Source organism: Malania oleifera, chromosome 8 (assembly GCF_029873635.1).
Source record: "Malania oleifera isolate guangnan ecotype guangnan chromosome 8, ASM2987363v1, whole genome shotgun sequence".
NCBI lineage: Eukaryota > Viridiplantae > Streptophyta > Magnoliopsida > Santalales > Ximeniaceae > Malania > Malania oleifera.
The window spans coordinates 38,955,362-38,965,523 of NC_080424.1; positions in this window are offsets into that span (position 1 = coordinate 38,955,362).

The window sequence follows — 10,162 nt, forward strand, 5'->3', positions numbered from 1 at the left end:
GAACTGAAAATACATTTGTATGCTAGTGTGAGACACCTCTCAGTAAGACTAATTACATTATCATCCGTGTGTGGTTAACATGAAATTTCGTGTTTACATAATATCGCTAACATTAATCATTTAACTGGCATTTAAAACTGTACTAAAATGTATATATGAAAATACATGCTTTCATAATAACATACTGTTAGCTCAATATAGCTCCTTTCTAATAGTAAATGTGCCTATATATGCCTAGAAGATACAACCTGGTCTGTAGGACTAGCGTTGTCACACCATCACATACATATACGACATGCTTGCCCCTATGACAGGTTGTGCGGCCCGAAGGCTGGACCTAGCAAATAGTCACCCAACTAATGCTAAGTCAAACATAAAGTAGTACAATGGTGCCTACTCAATCTATACCCGAAAGCTGAGTCATCCAGAACTACTACATCGGATGGAACCCCAGAAAACCTTTGGGGAGCACTGGTCACCAATTGCCTTTCCCATCCACACTCTCGGTGTGTGGATTGCACCTCTACATACATTTAGCTATAGTACCGAACTTCAACATGAGAACATAATAATAGGGCTCTTCTATCATATATGGCAATTTACATTGTATAAAACTGTAATTATAATTCATTTCATTAAATCGTAGATATCTCTACTACATATCTTTTAGATAATGACTCAGTAAAAATCGGCATTTCATAGCATGTCATATATCATATCTTATATCTCGGCATATAGCCGTTACATTTCAGTATTCCATAACACCTGCTCATTTAGTGCCAATTAAAAACTGTTGACCTTGTTGGTCATATCCCATTTTGATAATGACAAATACACTTAGCACTGATGTTTGCACTAAGGCTTGCATGTAGGTTCACTCTACGCATGGAATTGAGGAGAATGTTATATTATGATGGCGTATGGTGATATTACAGAAGACTGAAGAATATTGCACCTTATTTATAATTGTGTTTTTATATTCTTCCTTCTGGGTTGCAATTAATTATGGACTATAACACTATATGGCCCGTAATAATCTACATCATGCATGGTAGGACAATATGCTTAGAATGACCTTAGATAGACCTTAGGTTCCCACTCTCAATGCACAAAGCCCCATTATACTTCACATGTTATAAGGGTTAAATTAAAATCAAAGAATAGACCTTAGGTTAAAATCATGAGGCTTCGGGCGATCAAACCTGGCAAGTCAAATTGCCTCAGTTGACTGAACCGTTGACTGGTCAAAAAGTTGTGTAAGAACCCGACCCGAGATATGTAGATCGAATAAATAAAAAAAGGGTAAAAAGATAAATTTTGCAGGCTTCATCGACGAAGTCATTGTTCTCGTTGAAGAAGGCCTTCATTCTCTTTGTTGATAAAATTCAGAGCCTCGTTGACGAAGAGATACTGAATATATTGTAAAATATCGGAATAGGGTTCATCGCCAAAGGAGTCGGTTCGTCGACGAAATGCATGGATGATTCATCGACAAAGGCGCCATCTCGTCGACGAGGTTGGCCGGGTCGAAGGGGATATAAATATCCTATTTCATTGCTTCATGGCTAAGTAAGATAAAACTCTCTCTCTCTCTCTCTCTCTCTCTCTCTCTATCTGTCTATCTATCTATCTATCTATCTATCTATCTATCTCTCTCTCTTTCTCTCTTCAATTCTTCACAGCTCGTCGTCTAATTCGATGATCAGACGTTACTGCGCAGATCAGGGGAGGAATCTTTTCGCAAATAATGGATCAGATCTTCATTTTGGAGATTTTTGGGTTTTGACCGAAAACTGAGGTAAGGGTCCGATTTCAGTTTCATTTCGGTTTATATGTAGTAGTAAGAATTATAATGAAGTATAGTTCTTGGATGTTTAGGTTTTGGGAAATCGGTTCATAGTTTTGGAGTTGTAGAGTTCGTATTTTAGTATTCAAAAAAAAGGTAAGGGGATTCTATTTATATCAGTTATTTTTGAATCAGGATCAGTAAACTTGTAGGTTATGATCGTATGTATGTTTGGATTACTTATTTGGGAAAATCTATCGGGTGAAAATGCGAGATTTTTGGGTTACAGTTTTTGAAAAAATTTGGGGGTTTCGAGTATCATCTCTATTTTATTGGAGAAACCATATGTTGTATTGAAACTATAATATTGAGATGATCGTACCCATATTTGTATTAAATTGTATTCTTGAACTAAAAACGATATGATTTGTTGTATACCAAATAAGTATAGAATGAACTGTTGTATGTAAAATGTTCCAGGTTTTGTAAAACAGTTAGGGGCGGCTAATTACCGTACGCTGATGAGTATAGGGAGATGAGTTCCAAAATTATTCTAGGTTTTGTAAATTAGCTAGAGGCGGCTAATTACCGTACGCTGAATCAACTAGGGGCGGCTAATTACTGTACGCTGATGCCATGTCTCGGCTAATTACCGTGGGTGAGAGTGTCCGACTCTATATCCGAGGGTGCGAAATATCACCTGTTCTTTCCAGCTGGTCACCGATGGGTGTGAGCTACACCGTACTGGAAATGATATCGCTATGAGGCTTCGATTATTGTAGGGTATCGGGTGCTTGAGTGTGACGACGCTGACCATATGTTTGGTATCGTATGTACTGGAACGAATTTGTGAAAAATATTGGAACTGTATTGTATTGTGTTATGTTTTATGCAGAAATAACACTCATATGGCACACACTAATATAACCCGTTTTCTTCCTTATTAAGAGGTGTCTCACCCCGATTATACAAATGTTTTTAGGTCCTTCAGGTAGCCAAAACTAGCATCCTAGCGTCTGGAAGTAGGGGTGTTGCTTAGCTATATTTAGTCCCTGTGTAGGTACGAATTTTGTAACTGAGTTGTCAGTGTTGGGTTTTTGTAGACACCCTGAGTATGTAATGTATTTTGGGAACGTATATTCTAGTTCTGTATAGACTATGGTATGATATTATGTATGTATAGAAAGAACATTTTCCGCTACGTATTTGATGAGTATGGATATGTATGTGAATGTGTATAGGATTCACGTGTACCCCACGGGGTCGGACCCTCATTCAGTATTGTATCATGTATGTTTAATTGACACAGAGATAGGTTAGGTTACTATATTCACACCTAAGACCCATCTGCAGGTTTTGGGGCATGACAAGTTGACCTAGATTCGGGCGACCGAAATCAAAATGACTTGAGTGTCCACGGTTGACCGAACTTGTACCTTGTATTTTTCCATCGTCCCTAGGCACCCGAACTTACAGTTCATTTTACCCTCAGGTGACCAAACTTGGCAATTCCATAAGCTGAACTATGGTTCAGATGACCGAACCTCGGACAGAGTGGAAATCGCCTTTGGTCAGCTGACCAAACATAAATTTAGGCACCCGAACTTCAAAAATCATGTTTTTTGTTGTGTCTGTTCTAGTGACCGAACCAAGGGACAGGCGCCCGAAACTCTTGGGTTGTTTTAATTTTTACCTCAGTTAATTAGGGTAAATCAGGGTTAATTTTTCAAATCCGTTTTAAAGAAAATTTAATAATATCCTATGTATCCCCAATAGTCATAATTTTGGCCCTCTCTATTTATATGGGTTCATTTGCAAAAATTAAGACAGATTAGCATACTTGATTAGCCAAAAATTGTCTATTTTTCAAAGATCATATCTTTCACATACTAAGCCCATACACTCACTCTTTGTTATTCCTTTGAGAAATTCTACTTCCTAAGACAGTTATTGAGTGATTCAAAGTGCTTAAACTCTCCTTGTTGATTGCTTTATTATTTTTCATAGAGTTTTTGCTAGGATTTTCCCCCCGATTTAATCAATAGATCTTTGTGTGGGAAAATCCTTGTAGCTAGTGAGTCTTTACATCTTGGTTACAAGACTCATCAAGCTTGTGTGTTTTGATTTGCAAAATACTTTTTCACAAGCTTACACCTTTCAAATATCTCTTGAGCAATTATTTTGTGAAAATTCTTGTTTGATATATTTTGGAATATACTTGTTGAAACACTTTGAAACTTGTGGTGATTGATTTGCATTGATTAATTTTTTTTTTTAAAGTTTTCTTGGAAATACACTCTAGATCTTGACTGTATATTTACATTAGATTGAGTATTTAGCACACATTATTAAGCATGAAGCATATTTACTATCATCTGTGCTCGCATCATTGTCTGGATTGTATTGTGGTACATATCTGCTTGTTGAGAAGCATATTTCCAAAATTTATATTGAATATTTTTTGTATTCTAGGTGTGGGCCTGAAGAGGAAGACTAATCCTGTTGAATAGTCCTAGATTGGCTTAGACCCGGTTAGGAAAGTTAAGTGCACCATCCTGATAAGGCGTAGTTGTAGGTTGAGGTTAGCCCGTTAATTGACCTGGTTGTATTATGTGCCACTCCACCCGTGAAGTGAGCTTATAGTGGAATCCTTGTGCTGGTGAGCCAAGGCGGGGACGTCGGCACTTTGGCCGAACCTCGATAACGTATCATTTGTGCAATTTATATTTCCACAATTTATTTACCGCACGTGTATGTTTTATTGTGAATGATTGGATTTATAATTGCATAGACAAACCCTAGGTTGAGTAATACTGTTGTTAAACTGGTTGACCTAAGAAAGAACTTTTAAATATCCAATTCACCCCCCTCTTGGGATTGCACCAAAGCTAACAAAAACTATACTTATGCCATACAATTTTCATCAGTTAATTCGTAAATAAAACATCTGCTTCATAAAGTAATTTATGTTGCTAAAACTAGGGTATGAATATCTCCAAGTTGTTATTTTATTAAATATAGATATATAGCAAAATGTATAAAAAATGGAGAAAATCAGCCTTACCGCTTTAGTTAATTTTAAAATAAGCTTATGGTTCAAAATAATGATTTTCCAACCAGTGAAAACGTTCATGAAGACCTGTACTATACTTTAAAATATCATACTTAAATTTAAACAGTTGGTTTCGAAAATAAAGTCGGTTAACCGAGCCCTAGGCCTAGAAACCCTTGCAAAGCCATAACTAAATATACAAAAATCATTTTAACATTCCATTCGGTTAAAACTCTTAAAACATAACTGACGTAATATAATCCCCTTACTTGATTCCTAGAAATGACCTAAGACACTCGAAAATTGAACTCGAACCTTTCCCCAAGTTCTAGAATCTACTCCGCTAGACTAGTTGAGATTTGTCCCCTGATCCTCGTGGTATCTTCCGATCGTCGAAACGGGCGACGAACGACGAACGATCGAATAGAGAGAGAGAGAGAGAGAGAGAGAGAGAGAGAGAGAGAGAGAGAGAGAGAGATTTTTAGATTTCTTAATGAAGAAGCAAAAGAAAATTATATTTATAGTTCCTTGACCCGGTCAAATTTGTCGACGAAATGGCCCCTTCGTTGACAAGCCACACAAGGCTATTCATCGATGGAGGAAGGACCTCGTCGATGAACCCTAAGCCTGATATTTTTCGGGCATTCTGGACCTCTTCGTTGATGAGGCTCTAAATTTCGGCGACAAAGCAGAGAAGGGCCTTCATTGACGAGAATCTTGGCTTCGTCGACAAAGCCTGCTATTCCATGTTGGAATTTTCCTTCTTTATTTCTTTCTTATTTAATTCCCGGGTTCGGGTCTCTACAATCTCCCCTCCTTATAAAATTTCGTCCTCAAAATTTTCTACTGGTTTCTAACATATCATCCGAACTATCACTGCTCTAACTCTAGGAAGAGTCGGCAGCCACCCACATAGCAGCTCGTCTCAAATTTATTACCTACCCTCATTTATGGTGGAGGAATACCGTGGTTACACATAATATCTCAGGAGATTACAATATCCATACAAGACTCTCCCGGAGACCATACCTATTCTAATTTATAAACAAACTTACTTTGCTACGCTACATACATGAAAACAACTTACATACTGATCTACTTACTTGACTAACTCTGAGTGTCTCTAAAAAGATGAGGATGCTTCTGACGTATCTCTGACTCTAACTTTCATGAGCCCTCCTCTACTACGTGATTACGCCACAATACCTTTACTAGAGGAATCCTCTTCATACGTAGCTCCTGCTCTCTATGATCTAGGATCTAAAATGGTATCTCCTCATATGCTAATGTGTCCCCGAGCTCCAACGACTCGTAACTAATCATATGCAAAGGATCTAGAACATACCTCCTAAGCATGGACACGTGGAACACGTCATGAATCCTAGACAAGGTGGGAGGTAATGCTATCTTGTACGCCACCAAACCAACTTTCTCCAAAATCTCAAATGGTCCAACGTACTTAGGGCTCGGCTTGCCCTTCTTACCAAACCTCATCACTATTTTCATCGGAGCAATTCTAAAAAATGTAGCATCACCTACCTCGAATTCTAGCTCCCATTGATGTGTATCTGCATAACTCTTCTGCCAACTCTGAGCTGCTTTAATCCATTCCCTGATGAGCTTTACCTTCTCTGAAGCCTGCTGAACTAGCTCTGGTCCCAAAATATGTCGCTCACCAACCTTATCCCAGAACAACAGAGTTCGACATCTCTAGCCATAGAGTGCCTCATACAGTGCTACCCCGATACTGGACTGATAATTATTGTTGTAGGCAAACTTAACCAATAGTAGATGTCTAATCCAACTGCCATCGAAATCCAGTGCACACGCCCTTAACATATCCTCTAAAATGTGGATGGTCCTCTCAAACTGACCATGTAATGCCTTGGACCCGCCATGTGGGGCCCGGAGTGTTAAGAGACCGACACGCATCTCTGATAACATTAACGCAGGGGATAATAATAAAGCAACTTCGAACATAATATACCAGAGTTCTATAATTATACATCATCAAAGTCATTTCACACATCCACGTTCTCCATAATACAAAACCTGACAGAAATTTAAGAAAGCATAAAAACTAAAACATAACCATTTAAGTCTCACTCACAAAACTACCCTGCCCTAGAGCTATCTAAGCTCGATCACCCGGATAACCTAAAAAGATTTAACATATGACAGGGTGAGACACCTTTCAGTAAGGAAGAAATAGTTTATAACAGTGTGTGGCTGAAGTGTTTAATATACAATTAAAATATCTATCCAAAGTGCATCCTCAATCTGCAAGTAACCCAAAATATTGTACCCATAATCACACAAAGTCAATGGCTTTGCCAACCAATCACGTTCCATAATCATCAATATTTTATTGGTAATTCCAGAGAATAGAGAAATCTAACCGCCCATACAAGTAGTTTCCCTCTGCTCTAGTGCTACCACTAGGGCACTAACCTTTCTCAGTAAGCCCTCGGGTTATGTATTCAGGTAAAGTCACCGAGAATAGGGAATATCACCTGCCCATACAAGTGGCTTCCCTCTGCTACCCACAATTAATTACCAAAGTACTCGCCTTTCTCAGCAAGCCCTCGGGTGGAGTAATCTAATTTACTCAAACTACTTAATTAATTAAAGTCACACTTATACCCATGTCACAATCATTCCACAAAGAATATTCATACAGTTTCCTATTTTACCCACACAGGGTTTACATCCACATATCATGTAATCGTCCACAAAAGATCCTAACAAATCGTAGTAGAAATGCCCACACAGGACTAACCAAATCACAGCAGAAGTGTCCACATAGGACTTGTCAAACCATAGCATAAATGTCCACACAGGACTAATCAAATCACAGCATAATTGTCCACATAGGACTGGTCCACATAGGACTAATCAAACCACACAGCATAAATGTCCACACAGAACTGGTCCACACAGGACTAATCAAACAACACAGGTTACAAAATGACCACTCCGTTCGTAGTAAATAGGTAAACAACCTCCTCATACTACTGCCAATGTTTACCTCCCAATATAAATGTCCAAATAACGACCTCCTCATACCACTGCCAACCCTATATCGTAATTTACATGAACCACAACCCAAATCAATAACAACCAATGAATCAACATATCCATAATTCTACCACAATAAACACCACATCAGCATATTCCACCAACCAGAATTCACAATCAAACAATATTCGCATTCTCAATAATTCTTCACTCCACAATATCCACAATCATTTAATTATAAAAGATGGTTTCAACCACACAATTTTTCCCAATATAATTTATTTATCTTAAACAACATTTCAATACCATCAAGGTTTAGAAAATTATACCCATATATATATATATATATATATATATATATAAATTTATACTCAAAACTAGTTGTTTAAAATTATTAAAAAACCATTATAAAATATTTCCCCTTACATGCTCCTCGAAATTTGACCCAAAATCAACAAAACAAGACCCTGTAATTCAGAAATTCCAAATTCCTCAAATCTTAGCAAAAACACCCTTATAACACTTCCTAGGCTCCAAATGATAATATTTGCTAAGGAAATTCCAAAATAATTCACTTACCTTAGTTTTGGGATGTTTCCCAAACTACCTAAGTCAAAGATCCACTCCGCCTAAATTGTAGAGAATTTTCCCAGGAGTCTCGTGGTAGCTTCTAATTGTCAAACCGAGCTAAATCCAACCCAAAATTGAAGAGAGAAGGTGGTATGGCTGAAGGTTTTAGAGAGAGAAGGAGAACATGCAAAAATTTCATGCTGGAATGAAAGAAATCCACTATTTATACGCAAGGATTCGACGACGAGACCGACGAGACAGCCAACTCGTCGATGAATTTTAGTCATGCAAAGAACCCCTCTTGGTAATTCCTCATCGATGAGACATGTCGATTCGTCGACGAGCTAAGAAGAACATTCATCGATGAGACCAGTCTATTCGTCGACGAATGTTTGCTACCACCCTTTTCGAATTTATTCTTTCTTCCCTTTCTATCTTCTTTATTATCTTAAATTATTTAAAATTTTTGGGGTTGTTACAAACCATATGTTAGCGGGTGAAATGTTGTACTGAACGTAAGCTAAGATCCCAATGCTTCTTGAAGACTCTTCCAGAATCGAGAAGTAAACCGTGGATCCCTATCTGAGACAATCGACACCAGCACTCCATGCAATCTGACTATCTCCTAAACATAAAGCTTTGCCAGCTTATCCATGGAATAACTGCCCTTCACCGGGATAAAATGAGCTGTCTTCATCAATTTTTCAATTACAACTCAAATCACATTCTACACGTGATGTGTTAACGACAACCCTGTGACAAAGTCCATGGAGATGTGCTCCCACTTCCACTTAGGAATAAGAAGTGGTTGCAATGGTCTTCCAGCTTCTAGTGCTCGACCTTCACCTGTTGGCATGTCAGGCACTACTCTACAAAATGGGTGATCTCTCTTTTTATGTTAGACCACCAGAAAGATTCCTATAAATCCCTGTACATCTTTGTACTCCCTGGATGTACTATGTAGAGTGAGTGATGTGCCTCCTCTAGAATGACCAATTTAATCATAGAGTCATTCAATATGCAGATCCTGGTATGGAATCTCAATACCCTATAATTTGAGATGTTGAAATCTAGCTTCAATCCATCCCAAACTCCCTCTATAACCTCTACTAGCTCTGCATCTGTCATCTAAGCTGCTCTGATCCTCTCATGTAAGGTTGGGTGTAACGTCATGCTTAATTTAACATACAATAAAACATAATAAATAAAATAGTCAACCTGAACCCGTGGTTAGCGGGGACACCTGTCATACACAGTGGAACTTAGACAGCAGTAAATGTAAATCACATTCATCAACCATAAATTACGTACTACCAGAGTCTACTATATTCCCCAAAGGTAGTATGTTTACACATACAATCTCCAAAATATCAAAATAAACCTAGGATCTAACAACAAAAATCTCCTGATCCTAGATCAGAACTTACCCTTCTAGCAAGGAAGCTCAACTCACTCAGTGGCAGCCCTGACCCGCCGGTCTCTCCGGGTTTCCTGAAATAATTTAAACTTGAGGTGAGACACCTCTCAGTAAGGGTAGATAAACTAAAATTAGCTGTGTGGCAACATGAATATTTATACTGTAATACATATACCGTTCATTTCACATAGCATAAAGCATAAATCGTAATATGGTTAGTTAAACATATAATTTCATAAATCATGTATTATCTGATATAATCTATAATATTGAAAACTACCCAAGATGAATAGCTATCTGATGTCATGTATTACCCCCC